The sequence below is a fragment of the Zosterops lateralis genome (assembly GCF_965231275.1).
Source record: "Zosterops lateralis genome assembly, chromosome: 1".
Lineage (NCBI taxonomy): Eukaryota > Metazoa > Chordata > Aves > Passeriformes > Zosteropidae > Zosterops > Zosterops lateralis.
In genome coordinates this window covers 153,268,699-153,292,629 of record NC_139762.1, presented here as the reverse complement: position 1 = coordinate 153,292,629, position 23,931 = coordinate 153,268,699, and positions in this window count along the sequence as shown.

Here is a 23,931-nt window from a genome sequence, read left to right as displayed (position 1 = left end):
TGATTATGAAGCACAAGGAAAAGTATTTTGGAGTTTGATGTTTTGACCACATGAAACAGGTGCTTGCCAAAAGGCAGTGTGTGGCTCTTAAAATAAATATAAAGCCTTTAATGTATAATTTGATTGAATTCAAAGAGACAGAACAGAGATATTCCAAGTGGGGCAAGGGGCTTCTATCTCGAATACGAGCAGTTAGACAAGTTGAACCACTAAGGGGTGACCTGCCTGTAAAACTCCAATGAGACTTGTGTTGTTTTTTTCTTTCTAGGAATGACAGGGCAACAAAGCTGGTGAATGGCTGGGGGTAGTACGACATATCAGGAGCAGCTGAGGATCTGTGGGTATTTAGTGGGGAGAAAAGAAGGCTCAGGGGAGACTTAAACTCCCTGACAAGATGGTTGTAGCAAGATGGGGCTTGGATGCTTCTCCCAGGCAACAAAACAAATGGAAATGGTCTCAAGCTGCACCAGGGGAAGGTCAGGTTGGACATCCAAAAGAATTTCTTCACTGGAAAGGTGGTTAAGCACTGAAATGGACTATAGGGTGGTTAAGCATTAGAAAGGGGAGGTGGTGAAGTCACCATCCCTGAAGGTGTTCAAAATAAATCTGGGCGTGGCACTGTAGTCACAGGGTGAAGGAACTCAAAGCTGGACACAGGATATGAAATATGGCCACACCAGTGCCCAGAAAAGAGGGACAATCACTGCCCTGGTCCTGCTGGCTACAGTATTGCTGACAAAGAATACCAGGATACCACTGGCATATTCCTGACTAAAATCCTGCCTGTCCCCCTGCCCCAACCAAAATAAAGGATGGACATTTTCCTTGGCGCTCCTTTGTTATTAATCTTGGCTCCTTTGTTATTAAGCTGGCAGCGCAGCCATCCCACAGCCCCAGCCCCACGGCCATGGCGCTCCGTGCTCCAGACGGCCCGGGGGCTCTGCACTGGCTCTTCTCCTTCAGCTGCCTCGGGGGGCGGCCACAGCAGTGAGCTCAGTGCCGGCACCAGCATGAGGACAGGCCTGCAGGGCCCAGCTGGACCCAAGTGTCCTGGACTGTCCTCTGCTTGACCCTTTCCCACCTCACCCCCACCCTGATCTTCCCCACGCCTCACCACCCTCACTCTGCCACACCCCACCCCATCATATATCGTCCTCATCCCAAACACACTCTTCCCCTTCTTTCCTTCTCGCCTTGTCCTTTCCTATCCCTTTCTCTCTCTCTACCCCACATTTATTGTTCAATAAATTCCCCATTGTTAACTTTGGTAGATGGTCTCATTGGCACTTCAGTCATGCACGGGCATCTCTCACTGATCCCATCTCAACAGGGGCACACACCTGCACACAGCCCTCCAGGTGTGGCCTCCCCAGTGCCCAGCACAGGGGGACAATCACAGCCCTGGTCCTGCTGCCCACACCACTGCTGACACAGAAGGCCACTGGTCTCCTTGCCCACCTGGGCACACACCGGCTCACATTCAGCCACTGTCGGTCAGCACCCCCAGGGCCTTTCCTGCTGGGCAGCTTTCCTGCCACTCTGCCCAGCCTGGAGCACTGCAGGGGCTCCTTGGGACACCAGGGCAGGACCCAGACTTGGCTCTTCTTGATCCTCACCCCGCTGGGCTCACACCATCAATCCAGCCTTGCCACATTCACCTGCAGAGCCTTCCTACACTCTGGAAAACTGATGCTCCCACCCAAGTTGGTGTCAGCTGCAAACTGACAGAGGGGTTCTCATCCAGATAATTGACAGTGATATTAAACAGAACCTGCCTAGCTGTGAGGATATTTTGTGCTTTGGTCAGACTTGATGTGACCGTGATGCCTTTGCTCCTAAAACCTGTGTATGAAAGAGGTATTGCAAATTTGCAAATTGCATTTACGATTGCAAATGCAAACTGTTAGTGTCCTGTAGAGGTCTGCATAAACCCAATGGATTAATAAAGCATTTTTTTGATTTGTGAAACACTTCCTTCTTCTTTATGATAGAAACTAAACTGCGTGAGGTCATAGCATTTTTAAGTGGATATGCTTCCTTAGTTAAAAATACGAATACTTCAGGGAATTGAAAAAAGACACATAGTTTTCCCAACAGTGATTTTTTGTTGTTATTGTTGTTTTTCTCTTCCCTGATATTGACATTTCAATTTGTGCTAATTTATACCACTTGAAAAGCCCAAATAAATCACTCGGGTGGAACTGAAGAGAGGGTGAGTGTAAGGAAATTAGAATTATGAAGTTGATTTCTGTGCTAAGATAGCACTTGAGACACAAAGCATTTGCAATCACTGTAGCATGCATCGAATCTGTATGCTACTTAATTAGTTTTTCAACAAGTGGTTTGAATTCCTTTGAAAATTTGTGAACCTTTGTTTATTGCTAACCAGCCTCCTCATGTCCACACAATAAATGATCACAGAGCTGGGGCCATCTGGAAACCTGAAAACAGGATGTTTTTCAAATCTTGAAAAAGATTAAAAAAAAAAAAAAAGAAAAAAAAGGCAAGAAGGTATCAAAGCTTTCTCTCTTTTTCCCAGTTATTCCAGATAGAAAAAAATTGTGGGAAGGGTCTTCAGACGGCTGGTTTGATCCATTGACTTTCTTTTCTATGGTCTCAAGAAAAAGTTAACATCAATGGGAAGAAAGGCTGAAGGATGTGAATTCCAGAATGCTGCCCAGGAAGCCAAAGTAAATATTCTGAAACTGGATCTGAGCAAGGAGTTACCATGGGCAATCAGTCTGAAAGCAGTCACAGCCCCTGGAGCCAAAACTTCGGGGGGACTGGTTTGAGACAGTGATAATAAGACATAAAGATACAATGCTAATCAAGTTCAGGCTGGCAGATGCCCATCCCAAAATTGTTCCAGAATGTGGAAATCCATTGGTTAGAGAAAACTGGGATGAAATTCTATTGCCAAAATTTCCCTGCTATCGATGCTAATCCAGACACTGAAACCCAGTGTGACCCAGAAAGTCTGTAGAGTTTCCATCCTTGGAGATAATAATCAGATTTCTAGGACAAGACTCCAGCAATCAAATCTAATCTCAAAGCCCTTTTTTGGCCAGGGGTTTGGACCAGAGAATTTTTTGAGGCTCTTTCTGACTTAAATTTTGTTATGATTCTGAAAACTGTGTGCCCCCTTCTTAAAAGAGGATGAGCTACAGAAGGTATGGGGAAGGACAGCAAGGACAACAAAAATACAACTTCATAGGAGAAAGCAGTTTTAGGTCAGCCATGACCTATTCTTTTCCCAGGTTGCTAAACTCAAAGGTGACACACCATAATGAGCAATACTCATAGACCATGTAATTATATCCAGTGTGCTTGTACAGACACCTGCAGATACAAGGATGTATCAAACACCAGGACCAGCAGGAGATGCACTTCACACTGGGTGATGTACAGAGGTGTGGGAGGTGAAGGAGTTGCCCTTTCCTGAGGCAACAAGTTGTTATTTAGCTGGTCAAGTGCTGGAGATAACACATGCAGAGAGTCACTTTCCTCTCCAGTCACCTGTTTTAATGAAGAGGGATTGCAGGACTGTCACCTTCATATGAAACAGATAAACCAAAGCTGGAGAGGAAAGCTAAATGTGCTGAAATGTTTTTGAGGCCTGGCTCCAAGGACAGCCACCTATAAAGGACATATCCACAGTGAGGGACACGGGGGAGAGTCTTCATCCAGCAGAAGAAGAGTCTACAGAAAATCAAATGAATAGAGGTGACACAGAGAGAGAGAAATCTCAATGTTTGCACGTTAAACAATATTTTTCCTTCATTTCTTCTTTTTTTTTTTTAAGAATATTTTTAATTTACTGCCACAGGTAAATGAGAATGCCAAAAGTCTGGAGGCAGTAAGACAGCCATGGATGAATTAAAAGTGGGGGGGGGGGGGGGGGGGCGGAAATTTCTATCAAAAGCCATTAAATGTAAGGATCACACTTTTGTCAGAGGAAGTCCCTAATGCTAGAAAATTGTTACTGTGTGCTGGGCCTGAGCCAAATAACTGATCTCTGATTGTACTAGGTTTTGCTTGCAACTTTTGTTCCCGTAAGTGTTTAATGCACAGTTTAATATATGGGTCTAGAACTGGCCTGCTATAAAAGACATTACTAATTTTAGACCATTTTCTGGAAGTCACATCACAGCAGAACAACTCTGGAAATACTCCCCAGGAAGACCCAGAGATGAGAGGTGATGGCAGTGCTCTTGTTGCAGCACAAGCAATGAATTTGTGGCAGAAATTGCCAACTGAGGAGATGTGTCCAGTGTCCCAGAATCATGGAGTTCCAACCCCCTGCCATTGCCAGGGACACCTTCAGGTTGTCTAAAGCCTTGAACACTTCCAGGGTTGGGGCATCCACAACATCTCTGGGCAATCTTGCAGTGCCTGATCACCTTCACAAGGAAGAATTTCTTCCTAATATCAAATCTAAATCTACCCTCTTTCAATTTAAAGCAATTCCCCCTTGTCCTGTCACCAAGTGCCCTTGTAAAATGTCTCTCCAGATTCCTTGTGAGACTCCTTCAGGTACTGAAGGTGGCTCCAAGGTCTCCCCAGAGCCTTTCTCCTTTTCAGACTCAGCAATCCCAATTCTCTCAGCCTTTCAAAGAGCCTGGTTACACGAATATGATTGCTTCCCTTATACGTCTGTGTACTGAGAACTGGATACTTTCTGCCTTGAAGTAGCTGTATGTCAGAGCACTGCAGAAAGAGCCTGAATTTTTAATCTCAAGGAGTTGGAATGAAATCATCCCACTGGCCAAACTGGAGCTGTATAGCAAGACTCCTTTCTCTTGAGTCAGTGGAATCACTGTGATGTTTCAACAACATTTCAGCACAAACCCTAACCCCTTTACATGGCTACTAATCTCACATGCCAGATCTGAGCGTAGATGGAAGCCTTTAGCAGAGATAACATAGCCACGGAAGTTGCCCTGAGGTCAAAGTCTGCTGCTGTGGAAATGAAATATTTGCATAACCTTTTCTTTCAGGAATTTATGTGGTGAGCAAATGCACTCATTCGGGTTGCTTCCTCAGTGCTTCACTGAAGCTGTCAGACAGGGGAGAAACAATGTAGTGTATTTTTGGGAAAGAACATGATTATTAGCTCCAAATGGTCATGGTGGGTCTGTAATGGGAGTACAGACACAGTTGCCCTAGGGAGAAAGTATTTAGAGGAGGCCATGATTGGGCATGAGCACATTCTGAGTCCATCAATTGGTTCAATTGCTTGGTCTCCTTGGGCACAGAGACTGTATATCAGCACCTTGCTTTTCACTCTCCCTGTGTCTATAGATGTGTGAGATCCTTCTCAGACCTGGAGTAAAATGGATAGTGCCCACTCATTGTGCATCTTGGAAGATAAATGTATCTCCTGCAAGGCAACTGCTGGCCCAGCTCACCACACCGAGCTCCAACTCAAGAAACTCCTCTGTAATTAAACTGAGGGTTAGGAAACATAGCAATGGGGAGCAAAGTGGCATGGATGCCCTTATGCATCCAAAGGAGATCACTTTACTGTAGAACTCACACCCTTTTTATACCTTTAATCTCTACCTGACATAACTGAAACCAAACCGAGATCTAACAGAATTTAACAGAAGGAAGGCACCCATTGGCTGGCCCAGTTGCAGTGCTGCTGTCCTGTGTTCTACCATCCAATCACCTTTCTGCTCGTATGCTGTCCATGCGTTCTACCATCCAATCATCTTTCTGCTCACATGCTGTCCCATGTTCTACCATCCAATCACCTTTCTGCTCGTATGCTGTCTACATATCCCTCCAGCCAATCACAATCTCACTTCCAACTGTCACTCAACTGACTCTCTCCTCCCTCCAAACTGTGTCTCATTCCTCAACAGACTTCCAATGGCCGGGGCTGCAGCTATGCTTTTCCCACTGGACCTTCTGGGGAGAATAAGCCTTCAACGATTATGGAACAACTCCATATCCTACAGGAAACCTTTGTTTTGAACCCAGACCTTGCAGCTCCTGCATTTGTCCTGAAAATGTGACCTGATTGCAGCCTTTCAATACCTGCTGGGGCTGCAAGAAATCTGGAAAGACATTTCTGACAAGGTCATGGAGTGACAGGACAAGGGAGAATGGATTTAAACTGAAAGAGGAAAGATTTAGATCAGCTTTGAGGAAGAAATTCTTTCCTGTGAGGGTGCCCAGAAAAGCTGTGTCTGCCTCATCCCTGGGAGTGTTCGAGGCCAGGCTTGATGGAACTTTAAGCGCTTTGGTCTCATGGAAGGTGTCCTTGCCCATGGCAGAGTGTTGGAACTAGAGAATGTTTAAAGTCCCTTCCAACCAAACCCATTCAGCGCTCACACAGAGTGCCACACTACACCTTGTGGGGCTGGTGTTACTGGTGTTACTCACCTTCATGTGCCTTTCCTGGCACTCAGAAAGACAATAGTTGCTGACACTCCTACTCTTAGACTACTCAGTTATTTCTTCTTTTCCTCTTAACCTGCCTGTTTTACTTTTCCTAAGTTTCCCTTCAATGTGTTGTACATAACTGGAGAAAGCTACCAGCTACATCTGCCCAGAGAGCGACTATCAGTGGATACAACTGTGCCTTTATTGTTTCCTTCTTGTTTAAAACCAAACAAATGAATCTTTTCATTGCATTTAAGACTCTCTTATATTTTCAGAAAGCACATATTGTTCCCTCCTGATTTCATCTGACAAAACACATGTGCTGGCTGGTTTGAATTTATTTTTTTTTTCTTTCTTCCTGGAATTTTCAAAGCAGTGAAATCATCTCAGTCATATTTACTCTTCCATTTGTGCAAGAGAATCAATAGTTATTGTGCCTTAAATGTACCAGAGATGTACTTAGGTGTGAGATAATCTTATCCCTGCCCAATACTGTATGGAATCAATACAGGTTCCTAAAGAGATGCTTTTTATTGAGAATTTGCTCTAACATGTGCCCTTTATAGAAATGCATTTTTACAATTAGAAATTAAGAAGACTACAAGGAATCCCACCACAACCAAGGAAAAGATTCAACCCTCAGCATATGTGAAAGTTTTGTGCGTAATAATTTGAACACTACTAGATATAGTAATTGGCTTCTACTGGATGGTCTCAGAAGAGTCTGAGGGTGGAGAAAGGGTTTCTGTGCAGCTAATACGCCTGGAAGGTCAACTTCATGGTTCTCCATGCAAGTTCTGAGCCAATCAAGTTACCAAGAAAAGGTAACTGAGTTTAGTGCCCGATCAATATGGAAACTTGAGTTATGTGGGCAAGATCTGGAATGCTCAGGAGCTATGCATTCCTTTTTCACCAGCATTTCAGACTACTATTCTTAGGCTGAAACACTTCTTGCTTGGTTAAAAACCTCAATTTCCTCAGCTGAGAGAGTCTGAGAAGTGTGGGAAAAGTTTTTTGTTCTGAGGTTTCCATATCCCAGCCTATGAACCTGTTGAACACTGTAAGATCACCTCTAAATTATGAACAGAAAAGGTAGAGATGGCTGCTCACACCTCTCAGGATGACACAGTGCATCAGAAATGGATTGAAGTGTCACCTTTGAGTGACCAAAGTAGAGACAAGTCCTCAGATGCTGCAAACTGGTAATTTATGCCAGCAAAGACTCTGCTTGTAGATATTTTTTGCCATAAGGAGCAACGGTCACTTGCAGTGTCTGGCAAACTTCAGAGTCCCCAGCAATGAGGTGAAAAGCTGCTTGGTAAACCCAGTTTGTGTCAGCTCACATTCAGCTCCATAGCTCTGATGTGGAAAGGAGACAGGGAAAGGTCGCCTTGGTCTCCTGCAAGAAAAAACAAGAAACCACAGATGAAAGAGAAAAGGGGAATTCCCAAAGCTGAATCCAGCAGAGCAGAAGGATCAGCAAACCAAGGATTTGCTGGCTGTTCGGGGGAAAAGGGAGGGGTAATGACTGAGGCAGGTTTGTCTTGGATGCTATCCAAGTTTTCTGTTTCTTGTAGTGCTAGATTTTTCACAGCTCCTTTAGTTATTGAGAAGATGTTACAATAATGTTCAATCTGAGCAGACCACTGTCTTGCTGAGGCAGGAGTAAAGCATAACTGGGATTAGGGCAGAATTGGTGTCATAGTCTCTTGGGACTGTGAGTGATTGAAATGGCATTGGAAGCACGAGGGAAGTATTTGGGAAGCAGAGTCTGTGAGACTGGCATGAGACTGATGTTAAATGTCAGTGGTTGGGATGGTACTGGTCATCCCTAAAACCCAAAAGCTGCCTGCTGGAGGGAAGAGTTTACTGAAGGGAAAAGGAGATACTGCTTCCACAGAGTATGGAACTGGTCCTGGGATGAGAGGACATGAGAGAGGCTGTGTTGGCTGTGTAGTCTTATGTCTCTGGCAGTGCCCAGGGTGACAGCAGGTATAAGAACAAGGTAAACATATTTCACTAAACTATTCTTCTGACATTCAACCACTTGGTGTTCAGAGATTTCCTGAGCTGGAGTAGTTTCTGTGTATTTTGTAAAATCGGTAGCTCTCTTGGCATGAACATACCCATGAAAATTCACCCCTTCTCAGCACCTACAGCATCCTGTGGTGAAGAGTTCTCCAGCTTCATGATGAACTCTCTTGGGTTTGCTCTGAACTTGGTCCATAGGAGAATTTGAAGCCCATTCTTATTCTCTTTCTCTGCCTTATCCCCATTAGAGAATAAAGTACAGCTGTGGGAGGAGTGTCTTATGGGGTAAGGAAGGATGTGTTCCTCCAACAAGTCACAACAGAAGGGCAGGCCCAGCCAAGCCTTGTCCCTGTTGCTTTCACTGGGAGGGATGGAGGGGTAGAGGGATAGAGGAATGAAGGGATCAAAAGGCAGAAAGATTAAGGCATGGAAGTACCTATGGATGGTGAAAGCTCAGTGTTCCCTCTGTCCCCACTGTGCTCAAGCCATCAGTGAGATCCATGGACAGCAGCTCCCTGCAGAGGCTGCAAGTTTAAAATGGTTTAAATTTCTGGTGACACATTCAGTGGAAACAGGGCAGATGACAATGATGCTAATGGGCTTTATTAAAGGGGTCCTACTGGACCCTGACCTGACAAGGAAATTGCTTTCAGTGTCCTCAGGATTCTTTGGTTAAATAATGAAAGCATTGGAGTTTTGGATTTTTTTTTTTTTCCTTCTGTCATTGTTTTATTATGACCACATCCCTCTCCAGCTGCACATTAGCATTCTCCCTCTCTCCAAATCCTCCTCCCTCATTTCCTGCCCACACTGCTCCCTTCTCTGACTCTTCCCCAGAGCTGCTCGTCATCACTCACTGAAATAGGAGCAAATGTATGGACACCAGTGTGGAGTCATTGCTCACCATTGCAGCACCAGCAGGATAGAGACAGCAAGAAAGGCAGATTCCTCCTTGCTCTCTCTCTCTCTGCTCTGTGGCAGAGTTATCATGCTGCCATGGCCTTTTCCAGGCTGATATTACCTCGTTTTCCTTTACCTGGCAGCAGAAGCACTTGCCGAAGTCTGATGACTTGGGAAACAGCTCTGTGGATGGTGGACCAGAGATTTTCTGGCATGTGGGTATAACAGGAATTTCCATCTGCAGTGCCTGTTATGCTGCTTTCCCTATGGCTTTGGAGATTTTCCTGCCACCCACACATTTCTGCCTATAGCTTGATATAAAGACCTCTAAAGAGTGTGGTTGGTCACAGTAAAGTCATAAAACCAACACGTTTTCAGCAAGTGATGAGCTGATGTCTAATTGAGGGGATGGTGATAGAGCAGGAGTGCTGGTGGGGGCTCTCCTGTTTGTGCCTGTGAGGTTGCACTGAGATGCTCAGTGTAAATGGGAGTTAAAATTGCGAAATTGGAAGTGATCTGAATTGAAAGGAGAATCATTTGTTTTGCTCCCTTTGCTTGCAGCTTTTCTCCTCTAAATTAGCTGGCATGAGAGTACAGGCACTGAAAAAGGAGAAGGGAAAAAAAATGGGGCCTGGGAGTTCATTTCTTTGTGTTTCATACAAGGCTGAGTTTCAGCTAATAAAGCAGAAGGGAATCTGCTGTGTGAGAGAACAGAGCTCTGGCACTCCCAGGCAGGGAGCTGAGGAAGCACAGCAGGTCACTCCCCGGGGGTGTGATGTGGGTGCACCCTTCACACATCACTTCTGACCTCTCTTGGGAGACACTCAAACAAACCCTCATGAGAGAAAGAAAGGGGGTTTTTTTGCCTTGAAGATCAGATGTCAGCAGCCTTATGGGGTGTTTATCTCAGTGCAAGCCTGTGAGAAAATTCTGTCAGCGTCAACCTTTTTGAAATTAGTATCTGATTTTAGGGACTTTTTGGTCATGCCTCACTACTCAATAGAAGAGATACCAAAAATTATCATGATGAAATTCTATGCATTTGCTGGACCTGATTCACCAGAAGTTAGATATATAGTAGATATGAGAATAATGAAGCATTTTTAAGCTATGCATTGTCTGACAAATAAAGAAATGCATCAGCACTCCCTTTCCCACAGGCACTGCCTTTCATTCAACACTTTTAAAAACAAAGCCCAGACCTGAACATTGCTTGAGGGTACTGTGTCCTTTTAAAATGGAACTCACAGATATTTCTTCTCATGTTCTTCTCATTTTTCTTCATGAAGGACATGATAATAGTTGATGTGAAAATGCAGTTTGGGGCAAACTCTTGGCCAGAGATGGGTTCTGTAGTATGCACTGATATTTTGGGATACTGGGAGTAGATAAAGGGGGCTGGAGAGCAACTTTTGGCAGGGGCATGTAGTGAAAGGACAGGGGACAATGGCCTTAAGATGAAGGAGGGCAGGTTCAGATTAGATATTAGGGAGAAATTCTTTACTCTGAGGGTGTCGAGGCACTGGCACAGGTTGCCCAGAGATGTTGTGTACTCCCCATCCCTGAAAGTGTTCAAAGCCAGGCTTGATGGGGCTCTCAGCACCTGGTTTAGTAGAAGGTGTCCCTGCAAATGTCAGGGGGTTGGAATGAGATGACCCTGGAATTCTGGGCACTGTTCCTCAGCTGCCAATTTCTGCCACAAATTCATTTCTTGTGCTGGAACAAGAGCACTGCCATCACCTCTCATCTCTGGGCTTTCCTGGGGAATGTTTCCAGGGTTGTTCTGCTGTGATGTGCCTGACAGAAAAGGAAGTGAGTAATGTCTTTCGCAGCAGGTCAAGTCTAGACCCTCATGCTGATATTGGAAGAATATTTTTTATTATTATTTATGACTATTTTATTGTTATTATTCTGTGCATGCCCCATCCCTGCAGGTGTTCTGGGCCAGGTTGGAAGAGGCTTGGGGCAACCTGGTCTAGTGGAAGGTGTCCCTGTCCATGACAAGGATTTGGAACTGGATGATCTTCAAAGTCCCTTCCAACCCAATCCATTCCATGATTTAATGATTTTAAAATGATATTTAAATATAATCTACTCAGATAAACATACGGATGGACCACTGATTTTTTTTAACCATTTCAATATATCTATGCTTTTTAGCAGGGCAGTTCAGCAACTTTTAGCAACTCAGTGTTTCACAAGAAACAGAGGAATATTGAAGATCTCTCCTTGTCCTGTGGAAATGTTAACAAACAGAGCTGTCACCTCACAGCAGCTCATTGAACCTGTTTTTGAAAGCTCTTTTAGGGAGGGCTTACACCTTTCCCTTGGTGAGCTCCTCCAGTGTCTGGCTGCTTGGATAAACAGTTGGAAACATCTTTCAAAAATTTCCCTTCTCTTTTCTGCAGGCTTATTCCAGACAGGAGACATTAGGGCCTGATTTAACCCGAGGCAATCACCAATGTAAAGCATAAGGCTGACAATTAGTGTTGAAGAAGCAGCAGATGGGGGGACACTGCTGCTGCCTGACCTTGCTCCCCACTCAGAGGATGCCTGTCACCTGTGGCAGTCCTGATCCTCCAGCAGTGCTGAGCTTCTTGCCTCTGCTAAATGGTCTCTATTTACTCTACTGTTCAGAGCAGTGTTTAGCTGGAAAATGGCCAGTTTTGTGAGTAACAGCTGTTACTGTAGAAGTGACAGGCTCCATTAATTGAAAACTATCTCCAACCTGAGCTGTACAGCCAAGCAAAGGGACCTATCCCAGGGAAACTCTGCTGCTGCAGATATGTGAAGCATTAAGGCTCTGTGAAAGGCAGAGAGCATTTGCAGTCTGTCAGGAAAATAGAGCATCTTATGGGGAAAGAACCTGCAGTACCAGCCCCTACCAGGCAGGCCTTTTTTTGCATCATATTTTTCAGTTGGGTTCCCACTTGGTCTTTAAGAGAAATAAAAAAAAAATAGACAGTGGGTTCATGATATGGTTTTGATGTTGTTACCCTTTCTTCTGTGACTTTCAGGAAATTACCTTGGAGCCAAATTTCATTGTGTCAATATTTGAAATAGTTTGATAAAATGGTTGTCCATGAGGCCCCCTCAGGAAGTAGAGTCACCAAGGCAAAGAGAGCTCACCCTGCACTGGTTATCACTCACAGAGACTTCTTTTGACATCCAGCAAATGAGGAGAATTGTGTCAATGTAAACTTCCTCCATTTTTTTGTCAGTGAGTGACCTACAGCTCATGGAGCTGCAGTAACTCAGACCTGTGTCTCATTTCTTTTTTTTTTTTCCTGGTAGTGTTGTGCTCAGTCATGACAGAACTGTTGTAGAATCATAGAATGGTGTGAGTTGGAAGGGACATTAAAGCTCATCTAGTTCCAACCTCCTGTCAGGGTCAGAGGCAGCTTCCAGTAAAGTAGGTTGCTCACTTTGTATTTCTGTAGTGCCTTTTTCCCATGAACTTCATTAAGCTTAAAAAAAAAAAAAAAAAAAAAAAAAAAGAAAAAAAAGAAAATAACTTCACCTTACTCTTAATTGGATGTTTTTCCCCTTTGCAAGTTTCCAGGGACGAAAAGCAAATCTGTTTTCATGTAACACATTTGCCTTCATTTGCAGAGTGCCATGGATGAAAGTCACAGGGACTGATGTTTGTTTTTGTGATAAAGGTTCAGGGGAGTCTGAGAGCTGTGAGCCTACAGAGAGGTAATAGACACAAGAGAGCTTGAAAAACATCAGCTCTTGCTTAAATTTAGCAGCTTCAAAGATCTGGCAAAAGCTGTGATGCAGCAAGCTTTGAGGATAGACAGAAGAGAGCCTGAATTACCTACCTGAGCCCAGCCACATGCAGACAAGGAGACAAGAAAAGGGACCAGTTGTGCTAAACTGGTAGAGAAAACCTGTCCTGATGTCCATCTGAGATTTTATGAGGTTTGGATGGGGAGATGCCTGGCAAGATTCTATGACATCAGCTATTTTTTTTTCACTCAGTCCTCACTTGCAAAGGAAATCACAGAGTGTAACATCTTGCACCTCTCCCAAGGTGTTCTCCAGAGGCAAATTCCAGAGCCAAGTTCAGAGGGTTCTCCCATGCTTATGTTTGCTGAGATTCCATCTCTCTCACAAATTCAGCAATTTTTGTATTTCTGAAGGCATGTTAACTGCCACTGAAAGGTTATTTCAATTGACTTCCACCTCTCTGGAAATATGAGAGGGAGAGATTTTGCTTGGGCCTGCCCTTGACTTTCCTAAACACTTTCCACACTTATCTGTGTTATAGCTCTGTCAGGACCTCCTGTACCCTTCCCTCACTTGTTCACCTGCTTCTGATGCCCCAACAGTGCCTGGAATAAAATGGTTAATCCATGTGCTTGTGTTTGCATATGCACAGAGATCAGGACCCCCTTCCTACTCAAATTAACGATTTAGGGACCTATTTGTCTACATACAGATTCTTTAAAAGAAAATAACAGCATGGGCAAGAGGCAAGCACTCAGAAAAAAACTCCTCCACTCCTCTAGTTCCTGTCTCTACTGTCCCACCAGCATTGTCTTTTACTGGTGTACATGAACTTGGTCATTTTATGGCTTCCCTACCCTTTATGGTGTTTTCTTCTACTTGCTGTGGTACAGGACCACCCCTCATTGTCTGCTCCTCAGGGGATCCATTAGTGTTTCATCCCTCTCTGGATCACAAACTGCTAGTCATAGAGAAGATGTCTTCACTTTCCTACCTTATGTCTCAAAAAATTGCAGGTAGTTCTGGTGGTAAAAGCAGGACTTGATGACAAAAAAATAAATAAAAGCAGCTCATTTAATCAATTGGCAGCACTTACAATAAAATTTAGAAAAGGCACAGCACACCAAAAGTAGGCACTTTAAATCCCTAAATTTTGTTGAAAGGCTGCGAAAGTGTCTGAGAATTGTAAAAGTGTTTTTTGGTTTGTGGATAGCCACTCAAGTCACTGCAATTTCCTGATGCTATAATAATAAAAGCCAGAAACACAGCTCAGCCCAGCTTTTCAGATCAAATTGATTGACAGGAAAACTAATCCCATGGAAACCACAGAATCTGCCCCATTTTCTTCTCCTAAGACCCTCATGCATGACTGAGTCTCATTTACCTCTCTACAATTTAGTGTAATTACATCTCTCTATTTTAAGTAGAACTTTTTTTTCCTGGCAAAGGTGTTTTGAAAGATGTCTCTGGCACCTTCGTGGGACTTTAGTCTCTGTACTGTAGAAAAACACAAACTTCATTCTTCTGATTCTTCCACTGTTCCAGCCTCCTTCTCTGCTCATTTCCACGTGCAGTAGAAAAGGGATATAATTCCTATCTGGTACTGATTTTCACTCTCTGAATTCAGCTCCTCCTCAGACAGGAATTTTGTTCAAATCAATATCAGATCTTGTGGAAAATAATCAAGACTGTTTCTGCCATCTGTACTGATTAAGGAGAGGAAAGGGAAATTCGGGGTCGGGCGAGCGAAGATGTTGATTCTTTAGTAAATGCATGACAGGATGTTTTCAACAACAGGAGTTGTTGAAATGCACAGTAGAACAGACTCATGCACAATGAGATGTCTCTGATTTTTCCTGTCATCTTGGAAAGCAGCAGAATTCCTGCGGCTGTTTTGGTCTGTGAGGCAGACGCTGACAAAAATCTATATTTTCCCTAATCTCTATGCGTTGAATGATACAGAAATAATTATGGAAGAGCTCACTAACAGCTTCTTGTTTTATCCCCAAGCTTTGTAAGGCAAGCCACAGGAGAGCACAGTGACACCAGCATGGTGCCAGCAGGAAAGATGGGTCATGTTTTGTTTCTACTCAATGTTTTTGCCATTTTGGTAGAGCTCCAAACTCTCCTGGAGTCCTGATTGCCACCAAGGTCTAAGGCACGTCACAGCCCCAGGGACAGAGACTTTACAGATGTTTTCTTTGTGAAGAAAGTGGACCATGGAATCATTTAGGCTATAAAAGACCTCTAAGACCATCGAGTTCAGCTGTTAACCCAGCACTGCCAACCCCACTGCTCAGCCATGGTCCCAAGTGCCTCATCCACACACAGCTTTGAACACTTCCAAGAACCACTTCCCACTCTAGGCATCTTCTTTCCCAGTTGTATTTCTTTTTCTCCTGAGCAGAAATGGTCACTGCCACAGAGCCTGGGCTAGTAATCCTCAGCTGGGCAAAGGTCTGGAAAGCTCTGAGAGCAAACCAAGGGTTTAGTGATGAGTGAGCAGAGCTCCCAGTTGAGATTCTTGCTGCAAACACTGCTGGGCAGCAGGCTGTGCTCTCCACACTTCAGAGCTTTTTCTGTGCCTGCTTCTCATTCCCAAGGTTTTCCTGCTGCACCGGAGCACTCCTGGAAATTATGAATGCTGATGGCACAGTGGCCAAGAGCAAAGTTGCCCAGCAGGAGGGAGGGGAACTCTCGAGCCTCGTGTGAGGAATTTGCATCGCTGCAGCACCAGGGATTCTCCTGAGAGGGTCAGGACTCTGTTTGGTGGGGATCTGTAGGAATGAAAAATAGCAGAGCTCTCAGTCTTGGGAATAAGGAATGTGCAACAGCATCTGAAAGCAGCGAGAGAGAAGGTGTGAGAGTAAAGGAGGAAAACTGCCCACTGGGGACAGATAAAGCCACTTGTGCTGCCAAGCCTCAGCCAAATCCTTGTGAAGGTCTAGCAAGGCTCCATAAGCATGAAAATTATACACAAACATGATTTCATAACAATGAAGAGATAATATTAACAATAACAATATTAATGAATGTTTGCTTAAGATTGTTTAATTTCTAAATAGATCATGTTAGAGGTGAAGTGGGATATTTACAGGCCATCTTTGATAAGAACAAGGAGCTTGAACACAGTATTATCTTTTAATTTAGGACCTGATTAAACACTTGAAACTCACTGCACACCTGGTTTTGAGTGTCAATGTCTCAGGTCAGGATCTAACCCAATAAGCCTGAACAACCTGGTGACCCCTTCTTATTTACAAGGTAGCTTCAGGGGCAGGAAGGAGAAAGAGAGAGGAGAAAGAGATGCTGCTTGATGCATAGCAGTATGGGATGCATAAATTAAAGCAATTTAATAAATTTAATAAATTTAAACTTTAAATTTAAACTTTAATAAATTTAAGGTTTGTTGCTCTCTGTCTGGTTGTTGTTTAGGCCATTCCCTGACACAAGAGTTCCTCCATGTGCAGAAAATAACACACAGAACATTGTCCAGTTTGTTTTAAAAAAATTTGAAACCTAGTCTTTTTTCCTAAACTCTTACATGAAAAGCAAAGCAAAAATCTCATTTTACAGCCTACATGCAACTCCTTTCCCTATAGGAAAGTGCCTCTGTGGCATCTAACTCAGAAGTTCATGGTTACAGAGGAGAAATTTTGGGTGACCCAAGGGTTAAGGTACAGCTCTGTGGGAGTAGCAGTCACTCAGCCCAGAACAGCTTGAGGATCTGGGCAATTGAAACAGAAAATGGAGCCACAGAAAACACACTCTGCTGGTTTCTGCAGGTCTGACTTGGAGAAACCCCTCGGTCTGCTCAAAATCAGGCGTGCAAAAATTCCCATTGTGCAGCTTCAGCTTTTGTAATTGGCATAGAAGCGCTGGAGAGGATGAGAATGCTGCAGAAAAGCTGGGCTAGAAAAGATTTCTGGTCAAGCCATTTCCTCAAGACAGTATTGATTTCAGTTCAAACCATGCCAGTCTAACCTTTCCTTAAATATCTCTGCTGATGGAAATTTTGCAGCTTCCCAGTTTGAAGGGTTTCTGCAGGCTTTTGCTTTCTTTTCCTAATTTCTGTGTCTCTCTTAAGCAATCCTATCTCTCTTAAGGAATTCATTTCCTTTTTTTGTGTGTTTTTCAGTTTTTCTGTTTTGTCTGTATTGTTGTTTCTGCAGAAAGACCAGATTCCAGCTGTGGCTGCAAATAGATAATGTAATTATGTGGTGTGATCATCTTTAAGAGACTTGTATGTTTATCTAAAAACAGAAACAGTCAAAAAATACCTTTTTAAAAGTTTTTTAAATTAAGACTTTTATCAGGTCATTACATGAAAATTCATCTTCTAATCAGAGGTTGTCATATTCCTTAAGATTAATACTGCAGAATAACACCTGGGGGACTTTTAGACATTAGACAGTTAATTGTCTGGAAAACTTCTGTTCCAAAATCTGGGGAGCCTTGTGTTGCTAAGGAGTGGTAGAAGATTTGTTGCACTTCTTTACTATTGAAATCTCAGATTCCTGGTTGGGAATGGCACAGGTTAGCAAAGTACTGTGACACTCCATCAGAATTTAAATCACACACCAAGAACTGCTGGCGTTTCTTTCGAGTTTCAAAGACTTTCCTTCATGCTTGATTTCTCTCCAGAGCACAACAACAGGACAGCCTTTAACGGCTCAGGAGCCCCATCACAAAGTTCCCAAGGGATGTTGGCATGAATTTTGCTTTTGGTGAAGATCCCATGGTGGGCATTTGTAAGGAGAGCATTGCTCAGGTGTTTTTGGCTCGATGTTTTGACTCAACCTTACCCTGCCTTCTCTCCCAGAGTCTGCAATGACTCATGGTACAATTACAGTTACTTGGATTACACTTCTTGAATGGATGAATAAAACACTGAATAACCATACAACCACAGAGAAATTTGGGTTGGAAAGGACCTTAAAGATGACCTAGTTCCAACCCCCTGGCCTGGGCAGGGACACCTCGCACTAGACCAGGTTGCTCCAAGCCCTTCCAGCCTGTTTTGAACACTTCCAGGGATGGCATCCACAGGTATTTGCTGTGCCAAAAAGCATTAGCAAAGGCAGAGCTTTGGGAAGGGCTTGTAAGAAAGGACCCACAAAGTTGTTTTGGGAGGGAATTCACATCTGGCTCAGTGCTCTGGACAAGTTTAAATGGGATTTATTGCTCAGCCAGGGAGCTGTTTGTGAGGTTGGGGGCTGTACATCCAACTCCTGAACTGTGATGTGACTTCTGCAAGCAGTTTCTCCAGAGCTTCATGGCTGACAAATACATCCTGTGATTGCTGTCCCTGAGGGCAGATCCTGGGCCACGGTTAATGGAAACAAGTTCAGTTTAATTTTTTTCCCCCAAAATTTTCTGAGCAAGCAGCTCCCTCTCCTCTGTCTTGAAAATAGAAACCCAGTGATAGACTTGCTGTGGGGTGATAATTTTTAAAGCAGTGTTGATCTCTCTAGAGGTGTGTGGGAGTTCTCTTAGACTTCTGTTTTAACAGACTCCAGTTACCAGTGCCCTTGTATCTTTATTTAACCCAGCAGCAACACTGACAGTGGCTGAGGGGCTGCAGCTGCTGAGGCTTTCTGTGAAATATCCAGGAGCTGTGGAGTGTGTCTCACAGTTCTGTTTTGAAAATGCCTCGGTTTTGTTAACCTGTTCAAAGTCAAGTTCAGGAATTGATACTGGTGTGGAATTAGTTTGTCAGATATTTACATCACCCTTGAACATGCTTTCCTTTAAACCTTCAGAGGTCTGGAGCAATTTTATGAAGTAAAAGCACAATGTTCTCCTGAGTGCAAAGACCATTTGAGCAATGTAGAAAGCAATTTTTCAACCATTTGATCTTTTGATGCAAAAACTCGGGGTTATTGATAAAATCCAAGTCAAGTCCAGGTTAAGTTATTGCCAATACCAGTTTCTGAAAAACGACTTGAGGATGGCTCCAGTTGTGCTGTTATGCAGCCCTGAAAGCCTCTGTGGCATTACCCAGAGAGGCTGTGGCTGTCCCATCCCTGGGAATGTCCAAACCCAGGTTGTTTGGGGCTTGGAGCAAGCTGGGATAGTGGGAGGTGTCCCTGCCCATGGAATGAGACCAGACCATTCTGTGATTTTCACAAACCCTACAAATCCACTGCCTTATCCTGTCACAGCTTCCACTGCCTGTGGCTTCTTGGATGTTTGACCCTGCACCTCTTTCCTTGCAAGCAAGATTTCCTGTGACATTGACAGGGCTGAAAATCCAGAGGTGGCAGTAATGTCACTTCTCTCAGGTGATGCCTTGCTCAGTGTTGGGAACACTGGGCTCACCTTGCGGGCACTGCAAAGGAAAAGACATTTTCAGCCTGACTGATTTTTAACATCTGAGTAATACCCTAAGATGAACCATTTTTTCCCATTAACTCTAAAATCACATTCACTTCTATCTAGTTCATGTGTAGACCGTTGGACCTTTTGATGAGATGAACCCAAATCATACAAGGTTTTGACTGAAGAATGTAATTTTATTTAGAAATGTTGTAAATCGATAATTTTTAATCTGAGGTGCTTTGTCTGAGGTGCCATTTTTTTTAAGAAACAAAATTTTCCTCTCTTCTAGTTTTAGTTTGTCCTTTTTTCTTTGGCTCTTGTTACTCCTTTTAATTTTTTTTTTCTCCAGCTATGACTGCATAACATCCATCTTAAAGCAGTTTCCTAACTTTTTCTGCACTTTCTACTCAAAGTGTAAGAAAGTTCAGGAAAAGTTAAGCATAGAATTGCTTTCACATACTAATATTTCATAAGATGTCCAAGAAAGAATTTTAAAAATTGTTCAACAAAAGCTGATCTTATATTTTCAACAAAATGCTAACTTTTAATGAAGTAAAGAGTGATGAACTCCAATTATAACAATGAACTGTAATTATACCATTTCATATTTTTATCAATACCCAGGCTGACTGCAAATGTTGGCACAATGAGGTCTCTTTTACTGATATATCCAGAAATAGTTTTATCTATAAAATTCCAATGACATTGACTAAAGAACAAGTTGTTCAATTCTTGGAAGAGCTTTTTACTTAAATGTTAGTCTTTTCTTTGACTGTAGAAAGGACAGATAGTTAAAGGAATGAACAAAAATAACAAGAGACAATGGAGAGACCTGGAGAATAAATGGCATTCATGGTTTGGAGTGAATCCAAACTCCCTATTGTGTTGTGATGATCTCAATGGCAATAACTCTGATCTGCTGCTGGTGAAAGGAGCCACAAGAAAGAAGGAGAGGGACTTTTCACAAGAGAATGGAGTGACAGGATAAGGGAAAATGGTTTTAAACTGAGAGAAGGTAGGTTTAGATTAGATACTAGGAAAAAAAAATTTCTCTGTGAGAGTGGTGAGGCCCTGGCGCAGGTTTCCTAGAGAAGGTGTGGATGCCTCATCCCTGGAAGTGTTCAAGGTCGAGTTGGATGGGGCTCTGAACAACCTGGTTCAGTGGAATGTGTCCCTGCCCATGGCAGGGACCTTGGAATTAGATGATCTTCAAGGTCCTTTTTCAATCCAAACCATTCTGTGATTCTATAATTTGTTCTGTAAGTGTTAATACACGAGATGTGAACAATTCAGAAAAGCTGAAGAAAACCCCTCGAGTGCCATTTCAGGCACCATGGGGTGATAACAAAGGGAGGATGGTGTGAGGATGTGGGGTCCATGCTGAGACACCACCAGGGACAGCCTGTGCAGGTCTGACATCTGGAGAGATGCTGCTGGAATTTAATAAGGCAAAACACAAGCAGTTAAGGAATTTAGATTTCTCTGATGTCAGAGAGAAGCAGCTGATTGGATGTTCAGCCATTTACTGGGTGTGCATGTTTTCTTTCTGAATGTAAATTCCTCCTGGGCACAAATCCCTAGCAGGAGAAAAATTAGTGGAGGTACCTGGTGGTTTAAGCTTAAACTGTAGAAAAATTGAACTTGGCTCTGTCCTTTTTTTTTTTTTTTTTTTTTTTTTGTGCAGGACCTGGTATAGGGAGATCACTGCTGAGGTACAGTTGTCACTATTAATGAAATAGAGTGTAAAATTTATCCTTTTCTCTCTAAGACCTACAGAAATTATTTTAATTTAAATAGTACACAGAGAAGCTTATTTTGCATCCTTTTAATTAAAAAATAGCTAAACTCCTAAAGGTGTCTGGGTGTAGACCTGAAGAGAGCTTTGAGCTTAGTGAGCTTCACCAAAATTTCTGCTTGGTAAATATGCAAATCCCAAAGTGCTGCAGCACTCTATTAGAGCATGATCTGTTCACTGAAAACTGATTGCTGGTAACTCTGCTCATGGTAACTTTTTAATGGTGAGTCTGCACATTTTGGGGGGAATATTTGAAATGGGGGTGGGTGGGAATTGCAATGCAACTATGCAATCAGCCAGCTTATCTTTAACTTCTCATCCAATTTCCATTTTAGAAGTCTTTAATGGAGAAGCAAAGCATGTTTAATTGATTGCCATTAAAATCTTCAAAGGAACAAGCAAGATGAAAGTTGTTTCTAATTACTGTATTATGATGTAAGCTTAACGATACGACACTTCTCCAAATTGATTTTATTAGAATTTAAGATGAGGAATTAATTGAGTTGCTGTATTGATCAATTTTATTTTCCCTCCATTTAACATGTCCAGTGGGGGAAAAAAAAAAAATGCTATTGAGCTGTGGAATAGTAATGAGGACTTAAGAAGGAAAGTCAAATTGAAGATGGATCAGCCAATAAAAATAACTTATAAAACCATAGTGTGATGGCAGAATGTAGTGGCAAAGACCAATTTGTCTCTAGCATAATTAGAGTAAATTAAGGTTAATTCTTTTGTCATTTAACTGCTATTTTTTGTCTTGCTTCATCCTACCTGTTTTTACTAGAATAACTGCTTTCCTAGTAAGCAATATTCTGAAAATCTCCATCCAGTTCTGCAAAATTTGTTTTTGAAGATCTCTTTAGAATTATCTCCAAAACATAAAAACCACTTCCATGCATATGTTTGTTCTTTCTTAAAGTTCTTCTTAAAGGTATTTAAGATTGTTTTATTGGTCTAATTCTCCTAGAACATTGTTCCTGATCTCTTCCTTGTGTGTTAGTACAGGACAGGTGCTGCTAGGAAATTTAGGTGCTCAGAAATATAAGCCATTCAATTATTTTTGACTGAAAGTTGTTTGGTTTTTTTTTTTTTTTTGTGTTGTTCTGGGACAACTGTCCACAACTTCACAGACTCGTGGAAAGGGTGATCCAGGGGTGGATCTTTGGAGATAATCTCGTACAACCCCCTGAAGCAGGTCTGGTGAAAGCAGACTGCAAAGGACTGAGTCCTGTTGGTATCTGGATGGATGGAGACTGCAAACAGACCATTTCCTCTCATTTCTTTCTGAACCACAAATTTCAAAACTAAGTGATAAGTGTTCTGAAGGCAAAATGCTTCTCCAGAAGTTTGTTGCTGCAGCTGGGATTTGAGGAGCGCTGTTTTGGCTTTGGTGCTTGGGTTGGGTAAATTAACTGTTACATCTGAGATTTCAGAGTTCACACTGATGCTTTCTCTGTCTTTCCTATTGATTATGCTAACTGGAATATTCTGTGTATACAGAGAGATTGCAGTGGAATTAAATACATGATTTATAATTGCATTTTAAGCTCTGGTACAGTTTAGAAGAAGCTGTTTCTATTTGAGCCTCCAAGCTGTAAATTCTCAGCTGACTTCTGCTAATACTTAAAGCTGCAACACAGCTTAGAAAGAAATGAGAATGGACACACTTGGAGGTGTTAATTATAACCATGCCTGGCTTTCCTTGGAATTATATCTCTTCATTAAACTTTGATATCTTTCCTGGAAGACAGAAATCCCCACATTATTGATGTTCTCATTCCCTGTGCAGAGGGAAGAAAAATTGTAATGGAATGGTAATTTAAACAACATCAACATCATCAACAACAACAACAACAATAATAATAATAAATAAATAAATAAAATCTGGAAATAGACCTCCTCTCTTCTGTTGGAAAGACTCTGGCAAAGGAACAGTGATGCCAGTTTTCCAACCAAGGGGGGCTCTTTGAGAGAATTTGTTTATTTTGCCACCAAATAATTTACATAAGATGCTGATGCCTTAAGTTTTAGTTTTTATATTTTCCAGATTCTGTACTGCATTCGTTTATCACTCTGAATTTCATATAAAGTGTTAGCAAGTTCTCCTCACAGTGTGGTTGGACAAAACAATCATTTTCCAGCCCGAGAACCGAGGATGCCATTGCAGCCTCAGGCCCCAAAAGTACAAACAACAGTGAACTGAGGAGAGCAGTCTGGGAATATGGGAATTCATAACCTGAAGCTGTAACTGGACAATTAACCCCAATGTGTAAATGGATCAAAACTTATAAAAGAGTGAAAACTCGTGACCCTTTGTCCATCTTGGGTGTAGCCTTGGCCAGGCTCTGGTACTGCCCAAGGTGGATCCTTTGAAGATCTTTTAATAAATCCCTACTTTATTCCTTTCCTCTGTCTGGCCTCTGTTCTAGCAGCCTCTCCAGGCACCAGTGCAGAGCCAGTTTATTTGCAGCCATACAGTAGAATCTTATCAAAACTCTATTGATGTAGCTCCTTTGTTAAACCACAAATAACCTCTTATTCCAAATAATCAGATCATGGTTTCTCACACGTTTACTAATAAGTGACATTAGCATTAATTGGCAAAGCGATTGCAGAAATAGAGTGTTGTATCCAGGAGCAACTTTAATGAGCTTCTAAAGGATCAAAGACTCTTGGAAGTTCAGAAATTGCCCATTTCTGATGTTCAAACTCAATTGAAGGTACTGGCTTTTGGAACATTGCACCAGAGGAATGTGTGTTCA